Here is a 15429-nt window from a genome sequence, read left to right on the forward strand (position 1 = left end):
AACAATTATTACTGATTTACAGGAAATCAGGAAATCAGTCAAATGAAATAAATTCAATAGGCCCTTATGGATTTCACATGACTGGGCAGGGGTGCAGCCATGTATGGGCATAGGCCCACCAACTGGGGAGCCAGGCCCACCCAATCAGAATTAGTTTTTCCCCACAAAAGGGCTTTATTACAGACAGAAATACTCCTCAGTTTTATCAGCTTTCCCGGTGGCTGGTCTCAGATGATCCTGCAGGTGAAGAAGCCGGATGTGGAGGTCCTGGGCTGGCGTAGTTACATGTGGTCTGTGGTTGTGAGGCTGGTTGGATGTACTACCCAATTCTCTAAAGCGACGGAGGCAGCTTATGGTAGAGAAATTAACATTACATTTTCTGGCAACAGCTCTTGTGAACATTCCTGCAGTCACCATACCAATTGCACGCTCCCTCAACTTGAGACATCTGTGGTGTTGTGTGACAAAACTGCACATTTTAGTGGCCTTTTGTCCCCAGCACAAGGTGCACCTGTGTAATGATCATGCTATTTAATCAGCTTCTTGATTATGCCACACTTGTCAGGTGGATGGATTATCCTGCTCACTAACAGGGATGTGCACAACATTTGAGAGAAATAAGCTTTTTGTGCACATGGAACATTTCTGTGATCTTTTATTTCAGCTCATGGAACATGGGACCAACACTTCAAATTTTGCATTTATATTTTTGTTCAATGTAAATAGCAAAACCGTCACTTTGTCTAGCAAGATATATTATCTAGGTAGCAATGTCTTACCTTTTCAGCAGAAAAAAATGCCAACACTGGGTCGGTTTTGAATCCCATCAACAACCTTAGTATTCCTTCCACTGTGAGCCAAAATTCATTCATTTGCATAGGAAAACTATTTATGGGCTCTATTGCTTTCCTTTTTTGCCTGTCTGCTCTCCAAAGTTCTGTTTCTTTGGCTTAGACGGAGGAGTAGTTACTGCTGGGTCAGGTTGTTTGCCATGCCTGTAACCTAGCTATCTCTGCTAGCCAGGTGTGGACATGGGCTAAGCTAGATGGCTATCATACCACCATTAGAATATCCCTGAGCTGTGGCATCGCTTCCTCACTGATGTAAAACACGTCACTCTTTCTGTGCCGCACAAAATTTGTCGTGAAATTCCGACCTGACAGGGAAAATAAAAAACAATTTAATACAGTGGTTCTCGATCAGGCTAGATATTGTTACTGTTGCATCACATTGGATGACCACTAGCGACTTATTGGCGCTTTTAAACATAAAAAATAGAAAAGTTACACATTGCAGCTTTACAGCAACATCAGGATTGAAATACCTGAGTATTAGACTGAACAGCGAGCTACAGAATATCATGCAAATAATATGCCATTGCTACAACAAAAAACAAAGAATAATCTTGATAAGTGGAGGCTGCTTCATCTTACTTTATGGGGCAAAATAAATACTGTTAAACATTTTGTAGCTGCACAGTTCAATTGTGTGTCCATGATGTTACCAGTGACCATCTCTCCCTCATTATTTAAGCAGTATGGTTAAGGATTATCTCTGGGATGGGGGTACCTGAATAAATGTGATGTTCCATGCTCCAAGGGACAGAGGAGGACTAGCACTACCCAATGTAGAACTGTACAACATAATTTGAAAAAGCCAAATTGGCCAATTTTATGATTTCCATTTGGGATGCAGATTGAGAGGTCTATCACGGGAATGTTTAAGCCTATTGAGGCCTTATCACACACACCCCAAAACAATCAGAGGCATCCAACAGAAGAGGCTAACCGAATCCTACAATATTCCCAAGAGGTGTGGGTTAAGATTCATTAGATGCTTGGAATTTCCCAGTATAAACAAAAATAATCTTCCATATTGCACAATTCCCCAGTTTGCATAGGAAAACTATTTATCTGGCAGGTATGGCTTAGACGAGGCTTTAATGCAATAGGGCATTTATGAGGAAGGAGTGTTTTGTCTTATCTGGAAAATGTAATTTCTCCTTCAGTTCTCATAAGGGAGACATCTGGAAATATTTTCAACTAAGGAGCTGCATGGGGTCTCTTATGAGTATTAATAACCTCCAAAAAGATTAACATTTTGTTACCAGGAATATTACACTTAGCATCAGTGTTTTATAGAAGAGTCTCATGTGCACAACATGGAAACTGAGAATTTAAGGTTGACTTGGCATGGTCTTAATTGTGACATTGAGGAGGATGTATGGAAAAATATTGTTTCCAATGCAGTGTGGTGTACCAGGGAAGCAAAGGTGACATTTACACATAAACTTGTTCATAGTTATCACTGGACCCCGGTTAGATTACACAAAATAGGGCTACTGCAAAAACAATTTTTGCTGGAAATGCAAGGGTGAAGTAGGTACCTTTTTGCTTGCTTATATGGGAGAGTCCCATAGTGCTCCCTTTTCGGAAGGAGGTCCTTAAACAGCTTGAGTAATGGTGGGACATCATATCCCAGTCTCCACAGTTGTGCTTTTTAGGGGATATCTATTTTTCCACCAGGTGTCAGCAGAGTTTGGTCCTGCCTCCGTGGGTTTTCTTACTGCAGCTTGACGCATACTACATAACTGGAACAGTGCAGATAGTCCGAAATCAACAGATTGGCTCAAGCTCATGGTAAAGACCGCATCTTACTAAACAATGATAGAAAAATTACAGGAGAGGAGAGGAAAATGTTGTCTATGAGAACAATTTTTTTTATTATATGAGGGATTGGACGTGTGGGTGAGAAGCTGGGATATAAATTAGTAAAAATATAACACAAGGTTGGTGGCTCCTTAATTGCTCATTGTAATGGCTGAAACTGAATAAATAGAATGGTATTGAACTCATCAAACACATGGTTTCCATGTGTTTGATACCATTCCATTCACTCTATTCCAGCCATTATGAGCGTTGTTCCTCTCAGCAGCCTCCTGGGATGTATAATGGGTGTTTTTCTGTTTCATTTCACTTTTTATTGCTGTTTAATATTCCAACCACTGATGTATAGTTGAAGGGTGCTGTCTTGTTGTTTGTGTTTTTGCTATTAGTGTTATGTAATGGTGTAATGTCATGTTGAAAAATAAACTTTATTGACCCAAAAAAGGCCCAGTGCAGTCAAACATGATTCTCTTGTGATTTATTGTAATGTACATATGTATAAATGTATAGTAACGTTCAAAAGTTTGGGGTCACTTAGAAATGTCCTTGTTTTTGAAAGAAAAGCACTTTTTTGTCCATTACAATAACATCAAATTGATCATAAATACAGTGTAGACATTGTTAATGTTGTAAATGACTATTGTGGATGGAAACGACAGATTTTTTTAATGGAATATCTACATAGGCGTAAAGCGGCCCATTATCAGCAACCATCACTCTTGTGTTCGAATGGCACATTGTGTTAGAAATTATAAACTTGGATTAGCTAACTGCTAATTGATAACACTTTTGCAATTATGTTAGCACAGCTGAAAACTGTTGTTCTGATTTTAAAGAAGCAATAAAACTGGCCTTTAGTCTAGTTGAGTATCTGGAGCATCAGCATTTGTGGGTTTGATTACAAGCTCAAATTGGCCAGAAACAAAGACCTTTCTTCTGAAACTTGTCAGTCTATTCTTGTTCTGAGAAATAAAGGCTCTTACATGTGACAAATTGCCAAGAAACTGAAGATCTCATACAACGCTGTGTACTTCTCCCTTCACAGAACAGCGCAAATTGGCTCTAACCAGAATAGAAAGAGGAGTGGTGCACAACTGAGCAAGAGGACAAGTAAATTAGTGTCTAGTTTGAGAAACAGGGCCCTCACAAGTCCTCAACTGGCAGCTTCATTAAATAGTACCCGCAAAAAACACCTTTCTCAACGTCGACAGTGAAGAGGCGACTCCGGGATGCTGGCCTTCTAGGCAGAGTTGCAAATAAAAAGCCATATCTCAGACTGGCAAATAAAAGAGTCGCCTCTTCACTGTTGACGTTGAGACTGGTGTTTTGTTGGTACTATTTAATTTATTTAAAATTCAGTGTATTGAACAGTCCTCTTATTTTCTCTGAGTTTGGAGATAACCAGTCCCAGTTAAATCGGCCATTAGGTGCATTTCATTTCCCCCCCAACCGCGCATCAGTTCAGTCAGAGAATCCAGGGATTCTACTTTTACAGATGGAGGTCTATAACATCCTATTAAATCTAAGTTCACAGCTTTAGATAATTGCAGTTTCAATGCTAAAAACTCAAACTGTTTTGGTTTTCGTGCTTCTACACCTGCATTGCTGTAACGGTTGTCCTTCGTCTTCGGAAGAAGAGGAGGAGTATGGATTGGACCAAAGCGCAGCGTATGTTGAATCCATAATAACGTTTATTAAAGAAAAAGACGAAGACACAAAAACACTTCAACAAACTACAAAATAACAAACGAAGTCAACAGACCTGAACAAACGAACTTACATAAACACGAAGAACGCATGAAACAGGTACAGACTACATAAACGAACGAACAAACCGAAACAGTGTCGTGTGGTGCAACATACACAGACACGGAAGACAACCACCCACAAATAAACAGTGTGAACAGCCTACCTTTATATGGTTCTCAATCAGAGGAAACGTCAAACACCTGTCCCTGATTGAGAACCATATAAGGCTAATTTCCAATGACCTAAACATAGAAACACAAAACATAGAATGCCCACCCCAACTCACGCCCTGACCAACTAAACACATACAAAAATAACAGAAAACAGGTCAGGAACGTGACAATTGCTTGCTGTTTGGGGTTTTAGGCTGGGTTTCTGTACAGCACTTCGAGATATTAGCTGATGTACGAAGGGCTATATAAAATAAACTTGATTGATTGATTGGTTTAGATAAAGACCTTAGTTCAGTAAGCACATATCTGTCTTTAATATAGATGGCTATACCTTCCCCCTTACTTCGTCGGTCACATTGATAAACATTATAACCATCCAAGCCTATGGACTGATTTTGAACAGATTTCTTAAGCCAGGTCTCGGACAGAACTAAGACATCTGGGTCAGCAGTGTGAACCCAGACTTTTATCATGTCCATTTTCGGGCATCAGACTCCTCACATTAATATGCATCGGTCCCAACTCTGATCTAGTTTTAAAATAATTTGGAGTCGGAAGTTCATCCATAGCCAATGGGCCTGGGTTTGGGTGAATGTTTCCTCACACCAAATGCAGAAGAATAATAAAACACCTTGATTTGTTTCTTCCTAAAATCTCTCTGCACTTAGATGATTTAAATAATACAAACTACAGTAATCTGATACAAAAAAACATTTTTAGCCAGACCAAACCCTGTTGATGAGTTTTTTGAGCATGTCACAGTAGGAGTATATTGGTAACACAATCAGATCCCTCTGATAGATAAAAGCTGCTATATATAAGTCTAAGTAGGGTTTAGCAATATCTCTGGGGTAAGGAGATTTTTTTTGATAAGAGACTATGCATTGAGCCATAACCCATGTAGGCAGCAATTAAAACCATTTGTACAAAAATACCAATTTTAATCACCGACTCCAACAATTCACTAAAACAAAAAGAAACACATTAAAATATGGTGAGTCAGTCTCTTGAAACCTTAAAAGCCCTAACTTTTTTAGCTGTAGCCTACAGGTCTAGTAGTCACACACCAGATCAGAAAACAATCACCCGACCTCAACCCAATTGAGATGGTTTGGGATGAGTTGGACCGCAGAGTAAAGAAAAAGCAGCCAACAAGTGCTCAGCATATGTGGGAACTCCTTCAAAACTGTTGAATAAGCATTCCTCATGAAGCTCGTTGAGAGAATCCCAGGAGTGTGCAAAGCTGTCAAGGTAAAGGTTGGCTACTTTGAAGAATCTCAAATATAAAATATATTTAGATTTGTTTAACACTTTTTTAATTTATTACATATATTTTTGGTTACTACATGATTCTATATGTGTTATTTAATAGTGTTAATGTCTTTACTATTATTCTACAATGTAGAAAATAGTAAAAAATAAAGAAAAACCCTTGAATGAGTAGGTGTGTCCAAACTTTTGACTGGTACTTTATATACAGTGCCATCAGAAAGTATTCATATTTCAGTTTTTTGTTTTTAATGCATTTGCAAAGATTTCAAAACAGTTTTTTGCTTTGTCATTATGCGGTATTGTGTGTAGATGGGGGGGGGGGGGGGCTCTTTAATAAATTTTAGAGTAAGGCTGTAATGTAACAACATTTCGAAAGAGGCAAGGGGTCTAAATATTTTCAGAATGCACTGTATTTCCACACAGGGGTTGGAATAATACTGTGGAATTCTGAAAATAATGATAATGCCCTTTTAGTGTGAGAGCTGTTTGAAAAACATTTTTAAAGGACCATTGCAGCTGTTTTTATGTCAATTTCAAATCATTTCTGGGTAACAATTAAGTACCCTACTTTGATTATTTTCAATCAAAATGGTAAAAAATTATCTAAAATTGCTTCTTAGCAAGAGCAAGCAAGAATTTGGGGAGTGGTCTGAGTGAAGAGGGGAAAACCTACAGCTAGCTGTTATTGGCAGAGGGGTTTGGAACTCTTTCTTATTGGTCTATTAACACGTGATGACACCAGGCAGGCAAAAACTCCATCCCACCAAAACAGGCTGTTTTGAGATTTCAGCGGGTGCAAACGGCTGCAATGGTCCTTTAAAAATGTGGCAAGCTGTTCTCCCAGAAATATGAAAGAAATTACCCAAAAAATGCAGTGGTATGTTGAACTTCTTTCTCATCAGGGTGATCAACAATTACTGAAAAGGTGTCAGGGAGGTAGCTTTGAGGGACACTGAGATGAATTAGAAAATTGCCAGAAACTTTACATAGGATGGCAGGCTATTCAGCTCCTGCACCCTCTCGGCTCAGTGGATTATTACACTTCCCTGTGAACAGATTCAGGAGTTGGCATCTGTGAATATAACCTGCTTCATGTTATTCTCAAACTAGTAATTCGTTCAGAGTAAGTTTTTAGTAGTTACACGACTAATGTAGCTAGCTAGTAATAGCTCCTAAAGTTTGTAATTTCCACGTTTTTTGTTAATCTGGCAACCCCCCCACAAAAAAATCCACTTTATTATAATCCACATAATAATTCACATTTCCTGTCATTGCAGGATTATTTTCAAAATCCTACATCTGTACCACGTTGTAGCAGCGTGAAGCACAACCGTGTGCAGAAGCACTATGTGACAGTGTGAAAGCAAAGTCTTGCATCATGCTCATCTCAATGGGCTTTTTCTCTTCTCAGATGTTGCTGACAACTGCCAGATCTTACAACATCTGGATCGCTTTTTTATGTATCAGGTAACTAACCACATCATGGTCACGTTCCCCTGCTCAGACGATGCATGTATCAACCAATGGTTGATTGCCACGTCATCGACTGTGCAATCAGGCCCCAGACTGCTATACCATAATACAGTACTAGTCAAAAGTTTGGACACACCAACTCATTGAAGGGTTTGTCTTTATTTTTTTAAACTATTTTCTACATTGTAGAATAATAGTGAAGACAAACTATGAAATAACACATGGAATCATGTAGTAAGCAAAGTTTTAAACAAATATATCAAAATATATTTTATGCACACTCAACCAGCTTCACCTGGAATGCTTTTCCAAAAGTCTTGAAGGAGTTCCCACATATGCTGAGCACTTGTTGGCTGCTTTTCCTTCACTCTGCGGTCCAACTCATCCCAAATCATCTCAATTGGGTTGAGGTCGGGTGATTGTGGAGGCCAGGTCATCTGATGCAGCACTCCATCACTCGCCTTCTTGGTCAAATAGCCCTTACAGATTGTTTTGGATCATTGTCCTGTTGAAAAACAAATGATAGTCACACTAAGCGCAAACCAGATGGGTTGGCGTATTGCTGTGCCTTGAATTCTAAATAAATCACCGACAGTGTCACCAGCAAAGCACCCCCACACCATCACACCATCTCTTCCATGCTTCATGGTGGAAACCACACATGCGGAGATCATCTGTTCACCTACACTGTGTCGCACAAAGACACTGCGGTTATAACCAAAAATCTCAAATTTGGACTCATCAGACCAAAGGACAGATTTCCACCGGTTTAATGTCCATTGCTCATGTTTCTTGGCCCAAGCAAGTCTCTTATTCTTATTGGTGTCCTTTAGTAGTGGTTTATTTGCAGCAATTTGACCACGAAGGCTTGATTCACACAGTCTCCTCTGAACAGTTGATGCTGAGATGTGTCTTTTACTTGAACCCTGAAACATTTATTTGGGCTGCAATCCAAGGTGCAGTTAACTCTAATGAACTTATCCTCTGCAGCAGTGGTAACTCTGGGTCTTCCTTTCCTGTGGCGGTCCTCATGAGAGCCAGTTTCATTATAGCGCTTGATGGATTTTTATGTCTTAAAGTAATGATGGGCTGTTGTTTCTCTTTGCTTATTTGAGCTGTTCTTGCCATAATATGGACTTGGTCTTTTACCACATAGCGCTATCTTCTGTATACCAAAACTGATTGGCTCAAATGCATTAAGAAGGAAAGAAATTCCTTCATTCCCTTCATTCCAGGTGACTACCTCATGAAGCTGGTTGAAAGAATGTCAAGAGTGTTCAAAGCTGTCATCAAGGCAAAGGGTGGCTACTTTGAAGAATCTCAAATATAAAATACATTTTGATATTTGTTTATTTCATAGTTTGTCTTCACTATTATTCTACAATGTAGAAAATAGTAAAAAATAAAGCAAAACCCTTGAATGAGTAGGTGTGTACAAACTTTTGACAGGTACTGTATGTGGTTAGCTAATACGTGAAATACCTATCCAGGTGTTGCAAGAAGTGATGGGTGCTAGAAATATTTGAGCAGAAGAACATGACTGACATTTTATAGCAATCTGTTGCCCGAATGTAATGTGATGTATGCCATTTAGCATACCGACATGTACCAAATAAGTGCCCTTTGTGAGGCATCAGAAAACGTCCCAGGTCTTTGTGCTTGAATCTGTGTATGAAATTCACTACTTGACTGAGGGACTTTACAGATAAATGTATGTGTGGGGTGCAGAGATGAAGTAGACATTCAAAAATAATGTTAATCACTATTATTGCACACAGAGTGAGTCCATGCAACTTTGTGGCGTTGAACAGATGTTTACTCCTAAACTGTTGAGGCTTCCCATACTAGGCTCCCATACTAGGCTTCCCATAACAAAGTGGTTGAATACTTATTGACTCAAGACATTTCAGCTTTTCATTTTTTATTAATTTGTAAACATTTCTCAAAGCATAATTACACTTTGGGGTATTGAGCGTGAGTTTAAATGTATTTGACAAAGGTGTATGTAAACTTCCGACTTCAACTGTACATATCCCAACCAGGATTACAGGCAACATCCGCATCGAGCTTAAGGCTAGAGCTGCTGCTTTCAAGGAGCGGGACACTAGTCCAGATGTTTATAGGAAATCCCGCTACGCCCTCAGACAAACCATCAAACAGGTGCTCTACTGATGGTCATACTATCTGTATATAAGCAACTGCTTGCTAAGGTTACGATTAGGGTTAGAATAAGGGTTAGGGTAGGGATTAGTATATAGTCTGTAGAGCATCTACGGGTGGACTATCCAAATGGTGTTACAAAACGACTTATGGCACATGTGTTATATAGCTGTTATAACGACATTATGTATGCATTCATAAGGAGACCTACTGTAAAGTGTTACCCAAACAAACAAACAAAAATACATACATTTAGGGAACTGTTGTGGCTGTTCAGAGTTAGCGTTCAATTTCTGCTCTGTTGCAAATTCTGTAGGACTTGCACGATCCTCCTGCGATCATACTCAATTAGGATGGAATCTGTCATTCCAACTGAGTAAATAATGATTATTTGATTTCCTCCCTTTGCAATGATTGTTCATCAAATGTTTTATGTCACCGAGGAAGTAACAACCTAACAGATACTGTAAATCAATACATTTCTGAAAGTAATCAATGAAGGTGTAAATAATATAAGTTATAGGACATCTCATAACTGTATGAGTTGCATTACTCAGGGATCAAATCAAGCCCCGTACCTTATAACACAGAGTTGTCACATTGCTTTGGATATGGCCGTTACTGATTTTAAGCCGTTAGCAACAACTTGTCACAATTAATGAATTGACCCCAATTTCATGTCTCTTATTGAAGTACATCAGAATGACTCATCTGAATGACTCTCTGGCTGATTAGCACTGTGTGGGTGAAACTCAAGGAGATGATATGCACATGAATTACTGTTATTGTACGGTTTAGGTTCACAGCTCTCCTTGAGACATGTACAGTATCTGATACACAGTCAAGCTCAATCAAGACAGCTCCCCTTCCAAACATGGGTCCCAAACAGAAAAATATTGCAACCTCCTTTCATATTTTTATTACAGTGTGTATATATAGATAGGGTGAGATACACGAAGAGTGGCATACAGACATGAAGGGTCCTGACAGAATTCGGAAGCACCACATCTAGAACGGACTCGGCACACAAAGGCCAAATGATTGCTTCTGCTTTGTACACTAGAAGGGGATCTTTAGTGATGCTTAGGTAAAGGATAGAGTAAGCAAATAATTTAATAAGATTGGAAAATGGAATCAATGAGGGGAGCGTAATACAAATATGCTTAGTGTTCAAATAAGAGCATAGCAGACATTTAATGAAAAAATGTACAATACTGTAAATCATTTTCCTGATGCTCACACACATTACACATCCAATATGGAATTGAACAAATCATAATATTATTCTTAATATGTAATTTTTTTTATGTATTTTTTTTTAGGGGTGGATCAGCTTAATATTGCGGAAAGAATGTTGCTTCCAATGTAATTGTCTGCATCATTTCCAATCCCCCATATTTTTTGGGGTAAATATATATATCCATACACGTATGCATACATATACACATATATACATACACATACCTATATAGACATACTTTTTTAAAGAATATACCTTTATTATTATTCCCCGCAAACCCTACCACCGATCCCCCAATTGGAGTAAACTGATAAACATTTCTGTTTTTACCTTCAATTTATACATCTTATACACATTTTACAGACACAGTCTACTTTATAATAGTTCTCTCTTGTTTGTTCTTAGTCCTTCCTCTATTTCTGTTGTCCATCCAGTTTGATTTCCACTTGTAACTGTGCTATTTCACAAAAGCTCCGCACCTATACACATTTCACAGATCCCGTATGCCCTACATTGTTTATCTTGTTATTAGTCCCACCCTTCAGCTCCACTCAACCTTTCCCATCTATCTTCCAACATCATCCATTTCGGATTTTTATTTGCCATATATTTTTCAACTGTGCTGTGATGCTTCACAAAAGATTTGAATCTTAAAAATAAACATTTTTGCTAAAATAATTATTATATTATTGATTGATTGACTATGGCTTTTCAAATCCCCCAGTATTGCTATCTGTAGCGTTAGTTCTACGCAAATGTTGCAATTCTTCAGCCATTCCTGGACCTGTGACCAAAAACGAGCTACATACGGACAATACCAAAATAAATGATCTAATGACTCTGCCTCCTCACAGCAGAATCTGCAGAGCTGGGAAGATTGTATCCCCCATATATATAACATTCTATTAGTTGCAAGAATTTTGTACAGTAATTTAAATTGAAAAATGTGAAGTTTTTCTTAATATGTTGAATGACCCCACAAAGCATTTAGTTCTGAACAGATCATTAATTCCTGTTATTCTAAACTCATCAAAAAAAGACATGTCCTCTCACTGTCAACTGCGTTTATTGTCAGAAAACTTAACATGTGTAAATATTTGTATGAAAATAACAAGATTCAACAACTGAGACATAAAGAGACATAAACTGAACAAGTTCCCCAGACATGTGACTAACAGAAATGGAAAAATGTGTCCCTGAACAAAGGGGGGGGGGGGGTTCAACATCTAAAGTTAGTCAGCATCTGGTGTGGCCAGCTGCATTAAGTACTGCAGTGCATCTCCTCCTCATGGACTGCACCTGATTTGCCATTTCTTGCTGTGAGATGTTACCCCACTCGTCCACCAAGGCACCTGCAAGTTCCCGGACATTTCTGGGGGGAATGGCCCTAGCCCTCACCCTCCGATCCAACAGGTCCCAGACGTGCTCAACAGGATTGATATCCGGGCTCTTCGCTGGCCATGGCAGAACACTGACATTCCTGTCATGCAGGAAATCACGCACAGAACGAGCAGTATGGCTGGTAGTATTGTCATGCTGGAGGGTCATGTCAGGATGAGCCAGCAGGAGGGTACCACGTGAGGGAGAAGGATGTCTTCCCTGTAACGCACAGCGTTGAGATTGCCTGCAATGACAACAAGCTCAGTCTGATGATGCTGTGACACACCGCCCCAGACCATGACGGACCCTCCACCTCCAAATCAATCCCGCTCCAGAGTACAGGCCTCAGTGTAACGCTCATTCCTTCGACGATAAACGCGAATCCGACCATCACCCCAGGTGAGACAAAACTGCGACTCGTCAGTGAAGAGCACTTTTTGCCAGTCCTGTCTGGTCCAGTGACGGTGGGTTTGTGCCAATAGGTGACATTGTTGCCGGTGATGTCTGGTGAGGAACTGCCTTACAACAGGCCTACAAGCCCTCAGTCCAGCCTCTCTCAGCCTATCACGGACAGTCTGAGCACCGATGGAGGGATTGTGCATTCCTGGTGTAACTCGGGCAGTTGTTGTTGCCATCCTGTACCTGTCCCGCAGTTGTGATGTTCGGATGTACCTTTCCTGTGCAGGTGTTGTTACACATGGTCTGCCACTGCGAGGACGATCAGCTGTCCATCCTGTCTCCCTGTAGCGCTGTCTTAGGCGTCTCACAGTACGGACATTGCAATTTATTGCCCTGGCCACATCTGCAGTCTTCATGCCTCCTTGCACCATGCCTAAGGCACATTCACGCAGATGAGCAGGGACCCTAGGCATCTTTCTTTGGTGTTTTTCAGAGTCAGTAGAAAGGCCTCTTTAGTGTCCTAGGTTTTCACAACTGTGACCTTAATTACCTACCGTCTGTAAGCTGTTAATGTCTTAATGAACATGCACCTGTGGAACATTCGTTAATTGTTTATGGTTCATTGAACAAGCATGGAAAAGTGTTTAAACCCTTTACAATTTAGATCTGTGAAGTTATTTGGATTTTTATGAATTATCTTTGAAAGACAAGGTCGTGGAAAAGGGATGTTTATATGCTATACTACTGTATTTTCATGTATGATTTTACAATGCTACTTAATTGAAAATAACATTTAAATCATAAGAGAACCTTAAATGTAATCCACAACAGTGGTATTGCTCAAATCAGTGGCATTAGTCTCTCTCCTCTCTCTCTCTCTGAGCGGTTTGCCTCAGACTTGGTGGCCAAGTTTCTGTCTCTCTCAGGAGTCTCTGTTATCCAGGAGAGATGAACCCCAAACACTGGACTGACACAACCTATCCATCTGCACAACAAGGTTAAACCGCACCACCAGGACAATGGAGACAGATGAGTTAGCTGGCTGGGTCCGTCCGGAAGGATATGTAATCAACATGATCCCCTAGAACAGATCCATTTTTAGGGCATATACTGGTGTCCTTTAAGGTGTGACTGTCAGTCAAGGTCAGTTGTCTGCAGCAGTGGTCTTTTTATTGAGGTTTGGGAACTACAATGCTTTGCAGTGCTGTTAACAATGCTTGTCTTACCTATTCTTCTTGCATTTCCAAATAGAGAGTTTCTGTATATTCAAATCACTTCTCGGTCACATTCACGGAATCCATTTTAGGACATCTTCAGTTAAAATCTGTGGTTTTCAGTTTTCAATGTTCGTAGCGTTGCATCTAAGGATGTCCTAACATTGATTCTGTATTCACTGTTTGTTCGCTTGATCCCACACTACATTTGAGGGAAGAAATGGAATTATGTCTGTGTGTATGGTCTCATAATGGACCTCTGAATGGCTGGTATGATGATGATAACTTTTCTCTACAGACCTAATGGCTACAGTGGAGTGGGCCACTCTAATAGACTTTCAATGGGATTGAAACCAATCACACTGGAGATGGAAGATTAGATTTTTCTTCTGCTGCTGAGACGGCTACCAAAGCGGTGTATGTTTCCATTTTCCACAACTATTCTTAACCTGCCATTTAGAGAAGTGTGTTGTCATTAGCCTGAGGATAAATGGGGAATAAGGTCTGTTTGATAAATGTCCTCTCTGGTAGAGCCTCTGCAGCATTACTACAGAGAGCGGCCTGCTCCCAGTTCGGGCCAAACCAACCACATTTACTCTTCCTGCTTCTTTGGGCTTTCAGCTATTACACGAGAACATTTGTCATGAGTCCAAAGTCATACAGAGCAATGTATTACACTGAAAAGACAATGCACTTAGCAATATTTCTGATGCACCTGGCCAGTGTAGTGTAGAGTATTGCATCCTTTTATGGTGTTTCAAAAGTGTACTCACACAGACAAGTCACCAAGTATTGGACTGCATCTGCACTAAATACATTTTCTTTGCGCGTGGAAATGTTGAACTTGTGGTTCTCATACTATTTACGCACAAAATATAAGACTTTGAGTTAATGAGGTCATCATATTCTGTCTTAATCGAGGACAGTGCTTCATTAGGCATGGCTAAGGTATAAAGTATTTTCATTATTCATGGGGAGCCAGCTGTCGTTGACAGCTGTGAATGACAAGTGTCAAGAGAGAGGGAGGGCACACACCCATTGTCATTGCACGAGCAGAGACCAGGTCCTTCATGAAGCAGGCATTACTGACTCAAAGCAATGTCATATGACAAACAGTCTGTACACAAATGAGGCAGCAGCACATGGTACCGTAACAACTTTAGCTAACAATGTTATTGTAAACAGTCTCTGCATTGCAATATCAGCCTGACCTCAAAGACTAAATGTAAAATAGTAAACGTAAATTTGTGACTTTCAAATTAGTATGATATGTTACTTTGGTATGATTACGTAAGACACAAGGTTACTTAAGCCCAAAACAAAAGGAGCGAGGTTGGTTGGGGAGGATGGATGGGTGGGCGTAAAACGTAAACGTCTAGCAACCCAAAGGTTGCGCGTTTGAATCACATCACGGATAATTTTAGCATTTTAGCTAATTAGCAACTTGTTACTACGTTTTAACTACTTTGCAACTACTTAGAGTTAGGGGTAAGGGGAAGGGTTAACTAAAATGCTAAGGCTGAAAAATTATTATTGTAAAAAGGTTTTCCTAATGTTTAGTACACTATAAATGATATTTTCAATGAAGTTGCCTGCTAGTGAGGAACATAGCTCTTCACTAAGTATGCTGAATGATGATCAGTGATAAGTTAATAATCAACCGTAGATTCTGACAGTAAAGGTCTGTTTTAGTGCCTAACTTA

Source organism: Salvelinus fontinalis, chromosome 3, assembly GCF_029448725.1.
Source record: "Salvelinus fontinalis isolate EN_2023a chromosome 3, ASM2944872v1, whole genome shotgun sequence".
NCBI classification, from domain to species: Eukaryota; Metazoa; Chordata; class Actinopteri; order Salmoniformes; family Salmonidae; genus Salvelinus; species Salvelinus fontinalis.